The following is a 16,123-nucleotide window of genomic DNA, read 5'->3' on the forward strand; positions in this document are numbered from 1 at the left end:
CTCTTGATGCTCCTTTAGAGCTACTTGCCATAAGACCATAGTTATTAAAAGATTTCAAACTTTCAACTTTACCTTTCTCCATCTTCGTCTCCTAGATCACCATAATGTCACATTTATGATCTCTAACAAAATTTATAACTATATCTAATTTATGGATGCTATTCATCCCCCTTACATTCCAAATAATTATTTTCAATGATTTTTAGGGGTAAAGTCCAGAATAGTCGATTGCTTCCCATCAACAATATTCTACAAGCTTTATGTTTCTCTCTTATTTTTGGATGTCTTTCTACCAAATTTCTTTGGGGTTCCAACATTCGGTTTCAATTTTAGAGATCCTATTTTGAATTTACTTCTCCAAGTAGCTACTCCTGAAGGCATAATAGGTGTCATTTTCTTTTCTGCCTTTTTTCTTTGTCCCATTTTTGTTTAAAATCGTCCTTACCTACTTTCTGATCCATTTGGTTAGAAGCAGGTTCGAGCACATTCAAGGACATCCCTTCAAGAAGAGGTTCCGACAAAGGGAGATTTCCTCCATCTAGAGAATCCTCCACAAAGTTATTTAGTAAATCTTCTAGTTGTCCAACCCTTTCTGCTAAGATTTATCCTTCCTCAAAATCCCCTATTCCATCCACTTCATTGAGATCCTCGACATAATTTTGATTAATGACTATCTGGTTTTGTATTCTTCCTAATTCCTCAATATCTTGAGAAGAGGATAAAGGTATGACCTTATCATTCTTACCTTCATCCTCCAACTTCTCCTTCCTATCATTAGATTGAGATTTAAGGGTATCTTCAATTTGTTGACCCTTTAGAACAGATTCTCCAGTTAAAACTTTAGGTTTCCAAACTCTTTTTTGAACCTTTTTCCACAATCGCCACCTTTATCTTATTCTTAAGTTTCATAGGACAATTTTTAGACCAATGACCCATTTTTTTGCAAACAAAACATGCATTAGGAAGGTCTTCAAAAATAACCTCTCATGACCATTTTCCCAATTTTGAGTTGATTTCCACCTTTTGAGGAAGGTCCTTCATGTGCACTACTTTGACATAGATCCTAGCAAACAATAGTTTAGATCTAGAGGCAACCATATTATCAATGGCAATGAGCTCTCCAAAGGACCCACCTATCCTGTTAAAAATTGTCTTCATGCCAAAACTCAAGTGGGAGACCTGGGAATCTTAACCACATAGGAGTAGTGAGAAAGAATGCATCTGAGAGGTCCATATTTGGTTCCCATTTTCTAATTGTTAAGGAACTATTGTCAAATGACCATGGTCCACCACATAAAGCCATATTCATATCCTCCTTACAAGTAAATAAAAAGGAGAAAAAAAATTTAGACATTAAAGCAATGTCAACCTAACCTTGGAGGACCCATTTTATTTTAATCATATTTCTTAAGGTTTCAATAAATGGATGGGCCCCCAGAAATTTTCCAACTAGGGTTAACTCCATAGAAGAAATAGAATAATCAACTACCAGGTCCAAGACCAAAATTTGAAACTCACCTTTTTCCTAACATGATTTTGAAGTAAGAGGAGGAAAGGTTGACTTGCCTCTTAGTCTTCTCCCAAATAAAGAAGACCACTTTCTTTGACCAACTTCATCCTTCTCCTTTATCTTCTCCCCATCATGGGATCCTACGGATTCCATACAACCCACAAAGGAAGGCCCCTCTTTCAAAATTTTCTCAAGTGGGTCCCTTACAGGGGAAAGGATATCAGTTAGAGGATCAAACTAATGAAAGTCAGAATCTCCATGCCTTCTTGAAACAAAGCCCACCAAGACTTTGTCTTCTTCCTGCTCCAGATTCCCATTTGATACATTACCAAAATCCATAGCCACATTCTCTTCCAAACCGTTAGAAATTCCCACCTACAACATTCCCTACTAAACCAAACTCAATTCCCACCCAAAACTCCCATGATAATCTCTACTTGAATTAAAATAACTTGTCAACTTGTCAAGTTAGAATTAGAATAACTTGTCAACTCAATATTCAAATGGTTAATATATTCAATCCAAAAGATACATTGCCTTGTAGGTATCGAAGGACTCTTTTTGTTGCATTCCAATGAACCTCAAGAGGATTAGCCATGAATTGGTTAAGTATGTTGATAGAATATGGAATAGCAAGTCTTGTAGTGGTCAAGTAGTTTAGACTTCCCACCATCTGCTTATACAATGTCCCATTGACTTCTGAAGTGTCACTATCACAAGAGAACTTAAAATTTTGTTCCAATGGAGTACATGAGGCTTTACAATCTTGCATATTAAACTTTTGGATTAACTTCTTTGCATACTTACTTTGAGTAATCAAAGTCCTACCATTTTGTTTACACACTTCAATTCCTAAGCAATAATGCATTTTGCCAAGATCCTCCATTTCAAATGCCTATGACAATGTTGCCTTGATTGCATCAATCCACTCTATCGAACTTCATATTATGATTAAGTCGTCCACATACAAAGAAATCAATACAACATTCCCATGTACATCATTCTTTATGTACAAGTTTGGATCATTTTTACTTTTGATATATCTTTGTTGAAAGAAGAATTTATCAATTTTCTCATACCATAATCTTGGTGCTTATTTGAGACCATATAATGTCTTTTTTAACTTGTATACCAAATACTCTTTTATCTATTTTACAAAACCTTCAAGTTGAACATGGTGAATTTCTTCCTTTATATCATCATTTAAAATTGCTAATTTAACATCCATTTGATGAAGAACCCAATCAAATTTAGTAGAAAGTGCAATCATTAGTCTAATAGTACTCATTTTAGAAACTGGTGCAAAAGTATCTTCATAATCAATTCCTTTGAGTACCCTTTTGCAACTAATCTAGCTTTGAATTTATCAACAGTGCCATCAGCATCAAAATTTGTTTTGAACAACTATTTACAACCAGTAGGAATTTTACTTGGTAGTTCAATCCATTCCCAAGTGTCATTATTCATAATTGAAACATATTCTACATGCATTGCACTCATCCATTTATTATGATTCTTAGCGTCTTCAAAATTTTGAGGTTCATCAACTGTACACTCATTACTTTAGTCATTAAACCATAATCATTATACCTTATTTGTGTCTTGATTTTCCTTGTAGGACTTCTTACTGCTTCGTTATTGGATGGAGTGGCCTCATCTTGACTTGTCTGATGCCCACTTTGATCACAAATTTGTTGATCTACAATATATGAACTTTCACTGTCTTCTTCAAGCTGTTTCAATGAAATAGTTTTCTTCACCTTTTCTTCTTCTTGAGTGTCATCTGCAAATTTATGAAATATAACATCTCTACTAGAAAATACCTTATGAGTAATAGGATTAAACATCCTTTAGGCCATGTCATTAATACAATAACCAACAATATGCATTTGAATGACTTTGCATCAAGTTTCCTTCTATTCTCTTTTGGAATATGATAATAGGCCTTACTTCCAACAATTCTCAAATGACTAACAATTGGCTTAATTCCAAAAAGAGATTCATAAGGAGTTTTGTTTGCAAGATACTTGGTAGGGCTTCTATTTAACAAATACACAGTTGTATTGACTGCTTCAACCCACACATTATTAGGGAGATTCTTTTCTTTCAGCATACTCCTAGCACATTCAACAATTGTTTTATATGTTCTTTCAGCTACACTAGTTTGTTGAGCACTATGGGCAACTACATATTGCTTAAGAATGTCATTATCTATGCAATATTTTATAATATTTTTTGAATTATAATTTCCCCACATTGTGATTAGTTTGATTCTCTACCATTGTTTTCAATTCTTTGAAATATTCAAAAACTCCACTCTTATTCCTTAAGAAATACACCTAAGTGTATCTAGTGCAATCATCAACAAATATAAGAAAATAATATGCTCCCCCACACACATCTGAATGCACTAATTCAAAAATATTTATTTCCTTTTTATAGTTCTTATTGGAAATTATTTTTTATATTGTTTGCATAATGCACAACCATCACCATTGATTTGTTCATCCTTAAAAATTGGAAGACCTTGCACCATATCTTTTCTTTGTAGAGAAATCAAATCTTTTAAATTTAAATGATCATACCTTTTGTGTCATAGCTCTTCAGTAGATACACATGTTGCAGCCATTATATGATGACTTTCCATTTTGACATCAACCTTACACAAACCTCTCATTCTAATTCCTTCAAAAAACACATTATTATGATTTTTCATATGTTTAACTTGACAACATGTCTTCAAGAATTCAACTTTTAGACCCTGATCGGCAATTCTTGAAACTGAAATCAAATTCTTCTTGATTCCTCGAACATACATAACATTAGAATGTTGCTTTACATGACCATTAGGTAGTTCTACACTTGTATCACCACATCCTTTTACATCATGTGACCTATTGTCTCCTAAAAAGATCTTTCTACCATCATCTTTCTCTTGAAAATTTTTAAACCAATTTCTATGACATGACATGTGGATTGATGCCCCTGAATCTATAAATCAATCATTACAATCACATGATTCAAAAGAGCATAATCTGAGACAAACAACTTTAAATCATGAAGGTTATCACTTATTTTATCATCACTACTCACAAAACTACCCTCATATTTGTTGTTTTTGGACTCATTATTTTTCCTTTTGTAACATTCATATGCATTATGGCCAAGTTTGCCAAAATAATTGAAATTTATATTTTTCTTTATATTTGATTTTGATGCTTCCCCATCATAATAAATGTTTTCTTCTTTGTTCCTTAGGTTGTCAAATTTATCCCATCCCTTCTTCTTTGACCAATTGCTTTCATTTATATGGCTTCTTGTCTTTCACCATCAAAGTTGACTCTATACTTTGAGATCTGTTATCCACATGCTTCTTTCTCTCCTCTTCTTGTAGAAGGATGCCTGCCAAATTCTCAAAAGAATGTATATTTTCTCTTGCAACCAAACCAATAATGAAAACTTGATAATCACTAACTATAGACAATTATTTGCTATTTCAGAAAAAATTCTATTTGAGTTTGTAATCTCATACAAACCTTTCAAAGTTGTGCCACTAGAAGTAGTAATGTCTCTCATGTGAGGGATAACTGATTCTTTTACCGACATGTGCAAAAGAACCTTGGTTTTTAATTCTCTTTTCTCCCAATCTTGGACAGCAACTGATGGTGTTGAAGGTGATGTAAGCTTGGCCTCTTTGCCATTTACAATGGCCCAAACATTTTGCCCCTCCATTAGAATCTACAAGATTGACCATCACGAAAGAACAAAAAATTAACAAGAATTTTTTACCAATAATGTTTCTTACACTTGAGAGTATTGTCACAATGAGTATTGTTTCCCAATAACACCAATTAGATCAACACACTAGCTGATATTACTTGCAGCAACAACCTCTACCAGACAACTCCTCCTTTTGCAAACATATTGCATCTTCAGCACTCCAAAGAATTTTGAGAAAATGTCACTAAATAAATTTCAGACTTTCCTCTGATATCATATTGAAAAATAGAGTTGCAATACACAAGAAGAAAATATATAAAAGAAGAACTAACAACTTGATATTATTGAATAATGGAAGTTTATTTATATAGCTAAATGAACAACCTGCATTCATAAAATATTGAAAAAGAGATTGACAACAAACTAGTAAGAGTTTGATAACACACTAAGAAGATTTGACAACACAACAAGAGTAATGGACAAGTGGACTACTCTAGACAGCTAACTGGATTTAAGAGAAAGATCTACAGTTAGTCATTTGCTCAAACTAGAACTCTAACACAACTACAATTAAACTAGACTCTTGCTGCCAACAACTCAAACTTGAGTTGTCACATGTATAACAAAAATTATTCTTTATTCTAACACATTTATGTTGTCAAGCCCATGAAAGTTCTCAAAACGTTGTAAAAGTTATCAAGAATTCCAAAACACTAATAGAGCAAGGGAAAGAAGATGAAATATTAGTGAAAAGATTCAATTCCTTAATAAAAAGGATGTATGTGATAGTAAGGAGGAGGTTTGAATGGAGAAATTGAAGAAATATCTTTTTGCAAATAAGAAAGCCAATACCAGTGTGAAAAGATAGATAATCGAGCATTAAACAGGAATATGAAAAGGAGGGCCAATGTGAAAATGAGAATAGAAAAATAAATTTAGAATGTTTAGAAGTGAGGGTACCACACTAGTATAATGAACAGTTTAATTGAATGAGAACAAAAAGAAGGGTACTTCGTTCAATTGTATTTGCAGAGAAATCTTAAAACAAGTTTGATATCCAATAACATTCAATTCCAAATTTTACATTAATCGCTAAACTGTATATTCCCAATACTGCAGCATCCATTCCCTCAAAACCCCAAACAAGCTTCTAATTGGAGGTGTACTTTTGAATATCAACAAACTTTACATGGATGTACACATCCAAGATACTAGCTACTGTTTTCAGAAAGGCTAGCGTGAAGGAGTCATAAATGTTATAGCAATATGTAAACAATAACAAGAAACAGACCCTACTCATGCATGATGGGATAACAGGAATTTTGGGCTGCCAAAGTAACCTGTTTTGTAGCTCTTGCATTATAATTGATCGATTCTAGTGAGACTCTCGCAGTCATAGGATCCTTGATCAGAAAAACTCTCCAGGCAGGCATAAGAAATGAGCCCTTCTAAGGGTTCGTTTGGTTCCTGGAAGATGACAGGAATTGGCTTTTTCAAAACTCGAATTTGAAAATTTGTGCGTTTGTTTCAAAATTTGCAAAATGGAATTAGCATACACGACTTCCAATTTTACCTCAAAACCAGGTTCTGCGACTTCTTAAAAAAAGTAGGAATTGAAAATCAAAACCTGGTTTTGTTTTTTAAGTAGTGTAAAAACAATAGATTGGACTACTTTTTGAAATTTACCTTCAACTCCAAGCTTACGCATAAAAATGTGTCTTCACACGCATCTTCCGAGTGAAACAAACGATTTCAGTAAAATCTCAAAAATCAGAATGAAGATATACAAAACCTTGATTTGGCTAAACCAAGGTTTGTAGAAATCCGGGTTTTATAAATTCCACAAACCAAACGGACCCTAAATGAAAAGCAGCTCTGGCAATGGATAGAAGAGTGATTTGGCAATGTATGGAAATGCTTAGTACTTCTAGTTGATTCCTTGCAAGTGACAAACCAGTTTTGTCAATACTAGCATGACAAAGTCTTCCAATAGCAAGTACAAAATAGTTATATGGGTTTAAGGCAGAAACAGAAAGCTTTTACAGATTAAATGGAGCTTTTCAATAAACTTGACATTCTTATGATGCCCCCAGAACATGTTATCCCTATGTAACAGTCTTTACCCCATCATGCATATTCTTGTTATTCATATTGTGAACAGTAAGAATAGGACATACCTCGGTAGGATGTCTACTGTGATTCCAAATTGCCTATCTTCATATTCTTTCAATCAAGCGGTCAAATACAAATTGTACTTCCAAACCTGATGGAGAACTGGCATGAGGTTGTAAGTTACTTTCTGTGGGTAAACATCTTCTCTAGCACCACTGAAGTGCCCTGCCAGTTCCCAAATTGTGGTATTTTGATGTCACTTGAATCCCAATGAGAATTCTTCATGCAATGATCCTAAAAAGTAACTGTGGTTGCTAAGTGTTAGTCACTGCGCAATCCAAAGCTTTTAACAACTCCAATAGCTGTTGCAATATGAATAGTTTTATTTATTCAATTGCTAAAGTTCCCTTTGGTTTCAAACAACTTATTCATCATCCTTTACAGTCACCGCCTAAACCTACATGAGGAACATACCCTGCCACCTTTTGTCCGAAAGATAAATTGTCCAAGACTCAATAACTTTTCTCATTTTGGACTTAGGAACGCATGCACCTGTTTATTTATTTCAATCCAGCTGCATCCGGGCGCCTTTTTTAAGCCTCTGTTCTTAATAAATTGTCTCACCTTCTCAGTGTCATCCCACCTGTTAGCTGCAGCATAAATGTTTGAGAGAACCACGTAAGGTGTAGCATCCATGGGCTCCAATTTAAAAATACAGTCAGCTGCTTGCTGCCCCAACTCTATGTTATTATACAGGCTACAAGCATTAAGCAAACAACTCCAGACAGCAACATCAGGTTTTACTGGCATCTTGTAGATAAAGTCTTGCGCTTCATCCAGATGACCAGCTCTGCAGAGGAGATCAACCGTGCATCGATAGTGTTCCATTCCAGGCTCAATGTGATAACACTCGACCATGGAATTCAAGCATTGAAAGCCCTCCTCTACTAGCCCTGCATGACTGCAAGCAGTCAAAACACTAAGAAATGTAACATGATTTGGGCGAGTGCCAGAGCGTATCATTTGTTCAAACAACATTAGGGCTTCTCTTGCACAGCCATTCATTGCATATCCTGAAATCATTGCCGTCCAGCAGACAACATCCTGACGATGAATTTTGTCAAACAATTCCCGCGCCTTCTCTATATTTCCGCATTTCGCGTACATGTCTATAAGGGCACTCATCACAAATTCATCAGACTGAAATCCACGCGCAATTATTTTATCATGGATTTCTATCCCCTGTTCCAGAGCTATCAAATTTGCACATGCTGTTAGAACACTGAGAAAGGTTTTCGAGTCTGGCTTTACGCCAGAAGATTGCATTCGGTGAAAAATCTGCAGGGCTTTCTCACTATGCTCACTCTGAGCATAACCTCCAATCACAGCATTCCAGGCGACAATGCTTCGTTGAGGCATTTCCTCGAACAGTCGCAAAGCTTCATCAACAAACCCATTTTGTGCATATCCTGCGATCATTACATTCCACGAAACCATATCTCGGCAAGGCATTTCCTTAAAAAAATCCGTGGCTTTATCAGTCAGTCCGTTACGCAAATATCCTGCAAGCATGGCATTCCAAGAAAAAACGTCTCGTTGAGGCATTTGCTGAAAAACTTCCAACGCTTCGTCGACAAGCTTATTGTGTGCATATCCTGTAATTATGGAAGTCCAAGACACGACATTGGGTTGCGCCATTTTGTCAAACAATTGGCGTCCCTTATCTATTTTACCACATTTTGCATACATGTCTATGAGTGAGTTGGTTACAGAGATATGAGACTCAAATCCTCTTCTTATCACTTCTTTGTGAATCTGCAGACCCTGCTTTAGAAACCTCAGGTTCGCGCAGGCTGAAATAACACTTGCGAAGGTGAAGTAATTGGGTTTGGGTTGCATTCGCTCAAACAGTTGCAGAGCCTCCTCCGCAGGACCATACTTTCCATACGCTGCAATCATGACAGTCCATGAACAGACATCTCCTTCAGACATTCTGTCGAATACTTTGCGAGCGTCAAGCAAATTTCCACACTTTACATACATACTCATGAGAGTATTCCCTAAAAGCTTCTCAAACATGAATCCGGTAATATCGATATTGGCATGAACTTGTTTGTCTTCTGGCAAGGATTTCTTCTGAATTGAGGTTTGTGACAGCGAAACATATGCAGAGATGTGTATACGCTTGTCCGTTGTTGTCAGCAAGCATTACAAGGCCTCCTCCAGTGACATTCCAGTTCAACTTGAGATACGGTGATTCAGAAGCAACAGCACTAGTTTAAATTTGAATAGAGTCCTGGCAATTTGCTCATGGCAGCTGATTGTAAACACATATCACCAAATTGATGAAACCAAAATTGAAATGGGTTTATGACATGCCGATAAGTAATGGAGAGAAATGAGAAAACAGCCTTCATAGAAAAGAAACTGCATTCCAAGAATGGAAAAATTTAAATGTTTTTTTTTTTTTGGGGGGGTTTAGTTTTTTTATCTTAATCTTTTTGGTTTAGTAGTAAAGTTGGGGTCTTGTAGACTTGATCTCTATTGGGCTCTTTGTAAGTCTTTCAATTTCACTAGTAGACCAATGACCTTTTGACAATTTAGAGTATTATTTAGATATAATGATGAATATAAATGAAGAGTTAGATTATTCGACTTGAACAAAAAATTATGTTCAATAGAATAGAATTGACTAAAATCAAATCTCAAATGAATATGAATATAATATTATTTAATTATCTTTGTCATTTTGATTGAGATGAGATCTAGAATTTTTTATAACTATCTTTGTTATTAATATTTTGTAAGTATAAATCTTTGGTTTACCTAAACTTAGTTTTGAATTAGAAGTTTTAATATATTTAAATATTTTTATTTGAATTCTAAATTATTTTTAGTTATCATGTCTTTCTATAAGATTTGTGATTTTACCCCACCTCCTTCCATATGTTGGTGTGGGCCTTCCTTCCATAGATGCTAGAGTAGGCTAGTGAGTCAATTCCAATACATCCAAACTAAATTATCAAGTTTCTTATTATCGACACTTCCACAAGTGCTAACATTTTTTTCTTGAGTTGGAGCTGCATGGTTGCAATATAATAGTCTTACACTTGCATTGCCTTAGTTTACTGTCTTCCCGCCCTTCTTCTATTAATCAAAGCACTCTATGTTGGATATAGGAGGAGAATATAAAACTTAGGTCATTGACTCATATGCCACAACATTCACCAATCATGTTGGCTACTAAGCTTTAGATGTGAAGTTGCAATCTACTCACTATTTTAAATTATTTAATTAGTTTTCTTTGAAGTATCGGTGGATTAATTATCTCAAATATTTCTTAGATCAATGACATTTCATCATCACTATATTTTGGATTAGAAATGGATGGATAGAACTTGTGTTATTACATTAGAATTGGATTAGATTGGTGTGAAGTTGCAATCTACTCATTAATTTAAATTATTTAATTAGTTTTCTTTGATTCACAAGTGAACTAATTATTCTCCAATCTTTCTTATATCAATGAAATTTCATCATCACTATATTTTGGATTAGAAATGGATAGATAGAACTTGTGTTGTTACATTAGAGCTATATTATATTGATGTGAAGTTACAATCTACTCACTATTTTAATTTATTTAATTAGTTTCCTTTGAATTATAGGTGGACTAAGTATCTCCAATCTTTCTTATATCAATGACATTTCATCATCACTATATTTTGGATTAGAAATAGATGGATAGAACTTGTGTTGTTACATTAGATTAGATTGATGTGAAGTTACAATCCACTCACTTTTTAAAATTATTTAATTATTTTTCTTTGAACTACAAGTCAACTAATTATCACAATTTTTATCTTACATAAATGACATTTCATCTTTAACAAATAATCTCATACCACTAACAAGATATCTACACAAGACCCCTTCAATAACCCTTTAAACCTATGACCTTAGCAATTTGAATTAATTGAACCCATATTTCAATACATAAAATTATTATAAAGCATTACTATAATATGTTCCTTAATAAAATAATATAAACACATAATATCCAACATTTAAGAAAATAAACTAACCCATAACCCATACTCCCTAGCATAACTTCTAGCCCTTAGCACTATTCATTTTTAATACTTCACCTAAGGACTGTTAATAAAACTTTATTACATTAACACTCTCAACACACATAATTAAATTTCACCCTCGATACTAAGCATCAATAAAATAACATTATGAAATTATCTACTAACTACCCCTTCCATAGCAAAAGTTTGACCCCATACTATTATTTACTTACTCTAACAAATCAAACCTTGTTACCCCAACAAAACTTTTCCCTTTTACTAAATGTTCTAACTAAATCTACCATTATGTTAATCCCAGATATTACTCACCTAAGTACACTTACTAACTACTAAGACCTAGCTAAAACCTCCTAACCCCACTCATTACTATCTATTCCCTACGCCTAACTCCCTAATGGCACTTAACCAAGTGGGGACACCACTTCCAAGGCCCCCTTGGGCACTCCCCAAGGCTGGACGCATTGTCCAAGCTTGGTGGCTGCATCCCTAAAGATGGTACGCTTGCTTGGCATGATGAGGGCAAAAAGGAGGGAAGTGGGTCCAAGGTGCTAAGGTTTAAATCATAATAAGACCCTTACTTTACCATTTACTCATCTTCCTTCTTGGCATGCGCTCAGCCCACATGTTCTATCATGTATGACGAGAGGGGTCTTACAATATCATAAGAGAGGTGAAATGATATGATCAAAATGATTGATTCAATATTGATCAAATGATAATGGATGCTCAATCAGTTAAATACAATATAGATGTGCCTTAATATATAGGCAAAGCATGATTATAGGAGTAATGCAAGTGATAAACTATTAGCTAGACAAGGTGTAATCACATATTTGCTAAAGGTGGAACATCCTCCATTGTGTAACAAAGTATGTGCAACAATGAGATGATGATAATATGATAAAAACACAAGTTGGATCTCACAAACAACGAGGTGTGAGACAACAACTAAGTGCAAATGGATATCTCCTACACCATGTGCTAGAAAAGAATGCGAACTCCTAGGTGTCTGCATAACAACTAATATGAAAATGGATTATCCTAAGTAAACTTAAGTAAAGTGTAAATAGTAATATTTAATTACACCAGCATGCACTTAAGCTTACAAAAGTTAGATGACAATACATAATGGGTTCTGACTACTAGGCCATGTTAGGTACCCATGTAGGAACTGCAAACGCACAAATAATGCAATCTCTCATAAGGTGCAGAAAAAGGAGAAACATCATAGGAAAAACCCTCCCCTAAAAAAATAGATGAAAAGGAAAGCAAGATGGACAGATGGGTGGAGTATTCAAGACCCCCCATTATGATATACATAATGTATATATAATATAGAATTCCTCCATAGGAAGGAAATAAGAAGACATGATATCCCCCATCCCCCCTACTCCCATAATGAATAATCTCCTCTAATGATGGTGAGTGCTTGAAGACAAAAGATAGTCCAATGCCTACAAGCAACATTTCTCCCCTTAGGAAGAAGATAAACCAAGTACAAATGCAAGAAAGCTTCCCATTGTAAATAGGAAGAATGAAGGGGAATCTAAATGAAGTATGATGTCTTTGAAGTCTAACCTTCCAGACCAATTTATGTCTAATCATTCGAACCTTCAAACCCTTCCCAAGGAATCCCCATGCTGGGAGGGGCTTCCTCCAAGACAAAACTTCAAATTTATTTATTTATTTTGACAATCTGACTAATCATTTTTTTTCTTCTGGATTATGATTGTTTGAATCTTAAAATGTGATGGTTTCCAACTTCGATATCTTTAGCTTAAATATGGTTTCGAACTTCAACATTTGACAATCTGACTAATTAGTCATTTGTTTTCTTCTAGATTATGATTGTGTGAATCTTAGAATGCAATAGTTTCCAACTTCGACATCTTTAGTTTAAATATGACTTCCAACTTCAACATCTTCAGCTTAAATATTACAGTGAACATAAATTCAAAATAGTTGAACACTAAAAAATATTTGACAATAATTGTCCATCTTGTCACCCTTTAAAGAACATTCTATTAATTTTTTACCTTGCGCTATTCACTATAGACAGAGACGCCTACTCGAACAGAGCTCTTGGTACACTGAGTTCATAAATCTATCTCAATATCTTTATTCTCACGAGATTGCTCTCCCACAAATTCTTCCAATCAATCCCAACAGTAGACACTAAATCTCCATAACATCCTTAGCAGATCGATCCTAAATCCAATTTGATCCCTTACTGTTAATAAAATGTTTAAGATACCCGAAATGCAAGGGCATTATATAGAGCTTGATTTACTTGCAATGATCCATAATCCTCCAAAGATGAAAATTTTAGAGGATTTGCATAATCCCTGCAATTGGCATCGGTTGGGTGATTTGCTCTTGCTAGACTGATGGTAACAGAATGGTGCCATCCAATACATTTTTCAGCCTGTGCTGGTTGTATGCTTGACCTTTCGCTACACCAAATGCAGTTCGTAAATTTCCTCTGGCTGAAGTTGCAGCAACGGTTGACATCCCTTAAAAAAGCATTTTGAGCCGCGCCAATGTTATATGGCACATGCTTGCCAAATCTTTTCCTTTTAAAACTGGGACACATATTTCCCATTTTGTTATTTTCATGAAGTGACTGGGAATTGGTAAGCTGTAGCCCGGGAGCAAAATGTCTCAGGCGCAAGTCATGACAAGAAGTTTTATGAATTATGAACAAGAAAGCATTTTCTGTTTACACGTAGCCCAACTATGATTCCACTGAAATAAATTGGGCTGACTGCAATTTCCGGGCAGTTTTTGGCACAAGGGTTGCCCCTCAAACCCTACAGTCCAACCGAAGTTTTCTGGACTTGTTTCCCACATCCGTAAATGTAGAAGATCTTAGATTAGTAAGTGGCTTCTTAATAGAGGAAAAACAAGTTCTTCGATCCAAACCCTCAAGAGGATACCGGACTACCTTAATCTCCCATGACAATGACACATTTAGGTTCCATGCATTCATATGGGACACCTTTCTCCTACAAAGAAAGCATGCGCCTGGTTATTGATCACAATCCAACTACGTCCAGGTGTCTTTTTCAAACACCTATCTCTCATCATCTTCCTTGCCTTTGCAATGTCACTCCACCTGCCAGCTGCTGCATAGATATTTGTTAAAAGCACGTAAGGTGCAGGATTTGTTGGCTCCAACTTCAAGACATGTTCAGCCACACTTTCTGCAAGCTCTACATTGTTATGAACTCTACAGGCACTGAGCAAACAAATCCACGCAATAGCATCAGATTTTATTGGCATTTTGCTTATGAAGTCCCTAGCTTCCTCCAGATGTCCAGCACGTCCAAGAAGATCAACCATGCATCTATAGTGCTCCACTTTAGGTGCCAGATTGTAATTTTCACTCATGGAAGTAAAACATTGCCAACCATCTTCCACTAAGCCTGCTCGGCTGCAGGCGGAGAGAACATTAACGAAAGTGATATGGTCCGGACTTGTGCCATTGAGCTTCATTTCCTCAAATAGGTCGAGAGCCTCCTTGGCACAGCCATGCATTGCATATCCTCCAATCATTGCTGACCAAGAGACAACATTCCTTTGAGGCATTCTGTCAAACACTTCCCGTGCCTTCTGTATACTCCCGCACTTTGCATACATGTCTATCACGGCATTCACCACAGAAACATCCGACTTAAACTCACTTTTCATTATCTTTTCATGCATCTGCATACCCCGATCCAGAGCTGCCAAATTTGCGCAAACTGAGAGAATGCTTAAGAAAGTATTTGAGTTGGGTTGCACACCTGACGATTGCATCTGATCAAAGAGCTTAAGAGCTTCATCGCCATTCTCATTAAGCGCAAATCCTGCAATCATTGCGTTCCAGGAGACAATGGTCTTGTGAGGCATTTGGCTAAAGAGCTTTGCTGCCTGGTCAGCATATCCATTCTGCCCAAGTCCAGTAATCATTCCTGTCCAAGAAAAGATGTCTCTTTGAGGCATCTTCTGGAACAACTCTAGCGCCTGATTTACGAGCCCATTCTGCGCATATCCTGTAATCATGGCATTCCATGTAACCACATCTCGATGGAGCATTTTGTCAAACAGATGTTGTGCCTTCTCTATACACCTGCACTTCGCATACATGTCGATGAGGGCTGTAGCCACGACAACATCAGGCTCAAATCCCTTTCTCAGAATCTGCTCATGGAGTTCCACGCCCTGGTCCAGCAATGCCATGTTAGCACACGTCAACAAGATGCTGGCATATGTATACTGGTTGGGTTGGACGCCTGTGCTTTGCATTTTGTGAAACAGTTTCAATGCCTCTTCAGCAAACCCCTGTCTTGAATAAGCAGCAATGACGACGGTCCATGAGCAGACATCTCGTTGAGGCATTTTGTCAAACACTTTGCGAGCATGAACCAAATTCCCGCTCTTTACATACATGTTGATTAGCGTGTTCCATAACAGCCTTCTATCTGTAAAACCCCTCTTGTAGATGTGGGTGTGGATGATTTCTCCTTCTGGTAAGGTCTTCTTGCGAACACACGACTGTAAGAGAGAAACAAAGCTACAATAATCTATATGAGCTTCTGTAATATGGAGGGCATCATTGTAACTGCCTTGCTTTTCTGTGGTAATCATCTTCTTCCTCAAATTGCATAAAGCTATGTTATGCATCGTCATTCCTCGGAAGTAACCA

The 16,123-nt window shown here is 35.9% G+C and overlaps 2 pseudogenes across 3 annotated transcripts; both read right to left on the minus strand.

Annotated features, from left to right (window-relative positions):
* Nucleotides 1-4,282: 4,282 nt before the first annotated feature.
* Nucleotides 4,283-9,853, minus strand: LOC149551886 (pentatricopeptide repeat-containing protein At2g13600 pseudogene; annotated as a pseudogene). Of its 3 annotated transcripts, XR_016352825.1 has the most exons (4): nucleotides 7,408-9,853; nucleotides 6,571-7,168; nucleotides 5,047-5,248; nucleotides 4,283-4,912 (listed from the first exon to the last, which is right to left on the minus strand). The product of XR_016352825.1 is annotated as a pentatricopeptide repeat-containing protein At2g13600 pseudogene, transcript variant X3 (transcript). The 3 variants fall into 3 exon arrangements; XR_016352823.1 differs by lacking the exon at nucleotides 6,571-7,168; XR_016352824.1 differs by having other exon boundaries at nucleotides 6,571-9,853.
* A 4,568-nt stretch (nucleotides 9,854-14,421) lies between these two features.
* On the minus strand, nucleotides 14,422-16,107 carry LOC149551887 (pentatricopeptide repeat-containing protein At2g13600 pseudogene; annotated as a pseudogene).
* Between the last annotated feature and the right edge of the window lie 16 nt (nucleotides 16,108-16,123).

This window comes from Cupressus sempervirens, chromosome 6 (genome assembly GCF_028749045.1).
Source record: "Cupressus sempervirens isolate cs-2001-9-10 chromosome 6, ASM2874904v1, whole genome shotgun sequence".
NCBI classification, from domain to species: Eukaryota; Viridiplantae; Streptophyta; class Pinopsida; order Cupressales; family Cupressaceae; genus Cupressus; species Cupressus sempervirens.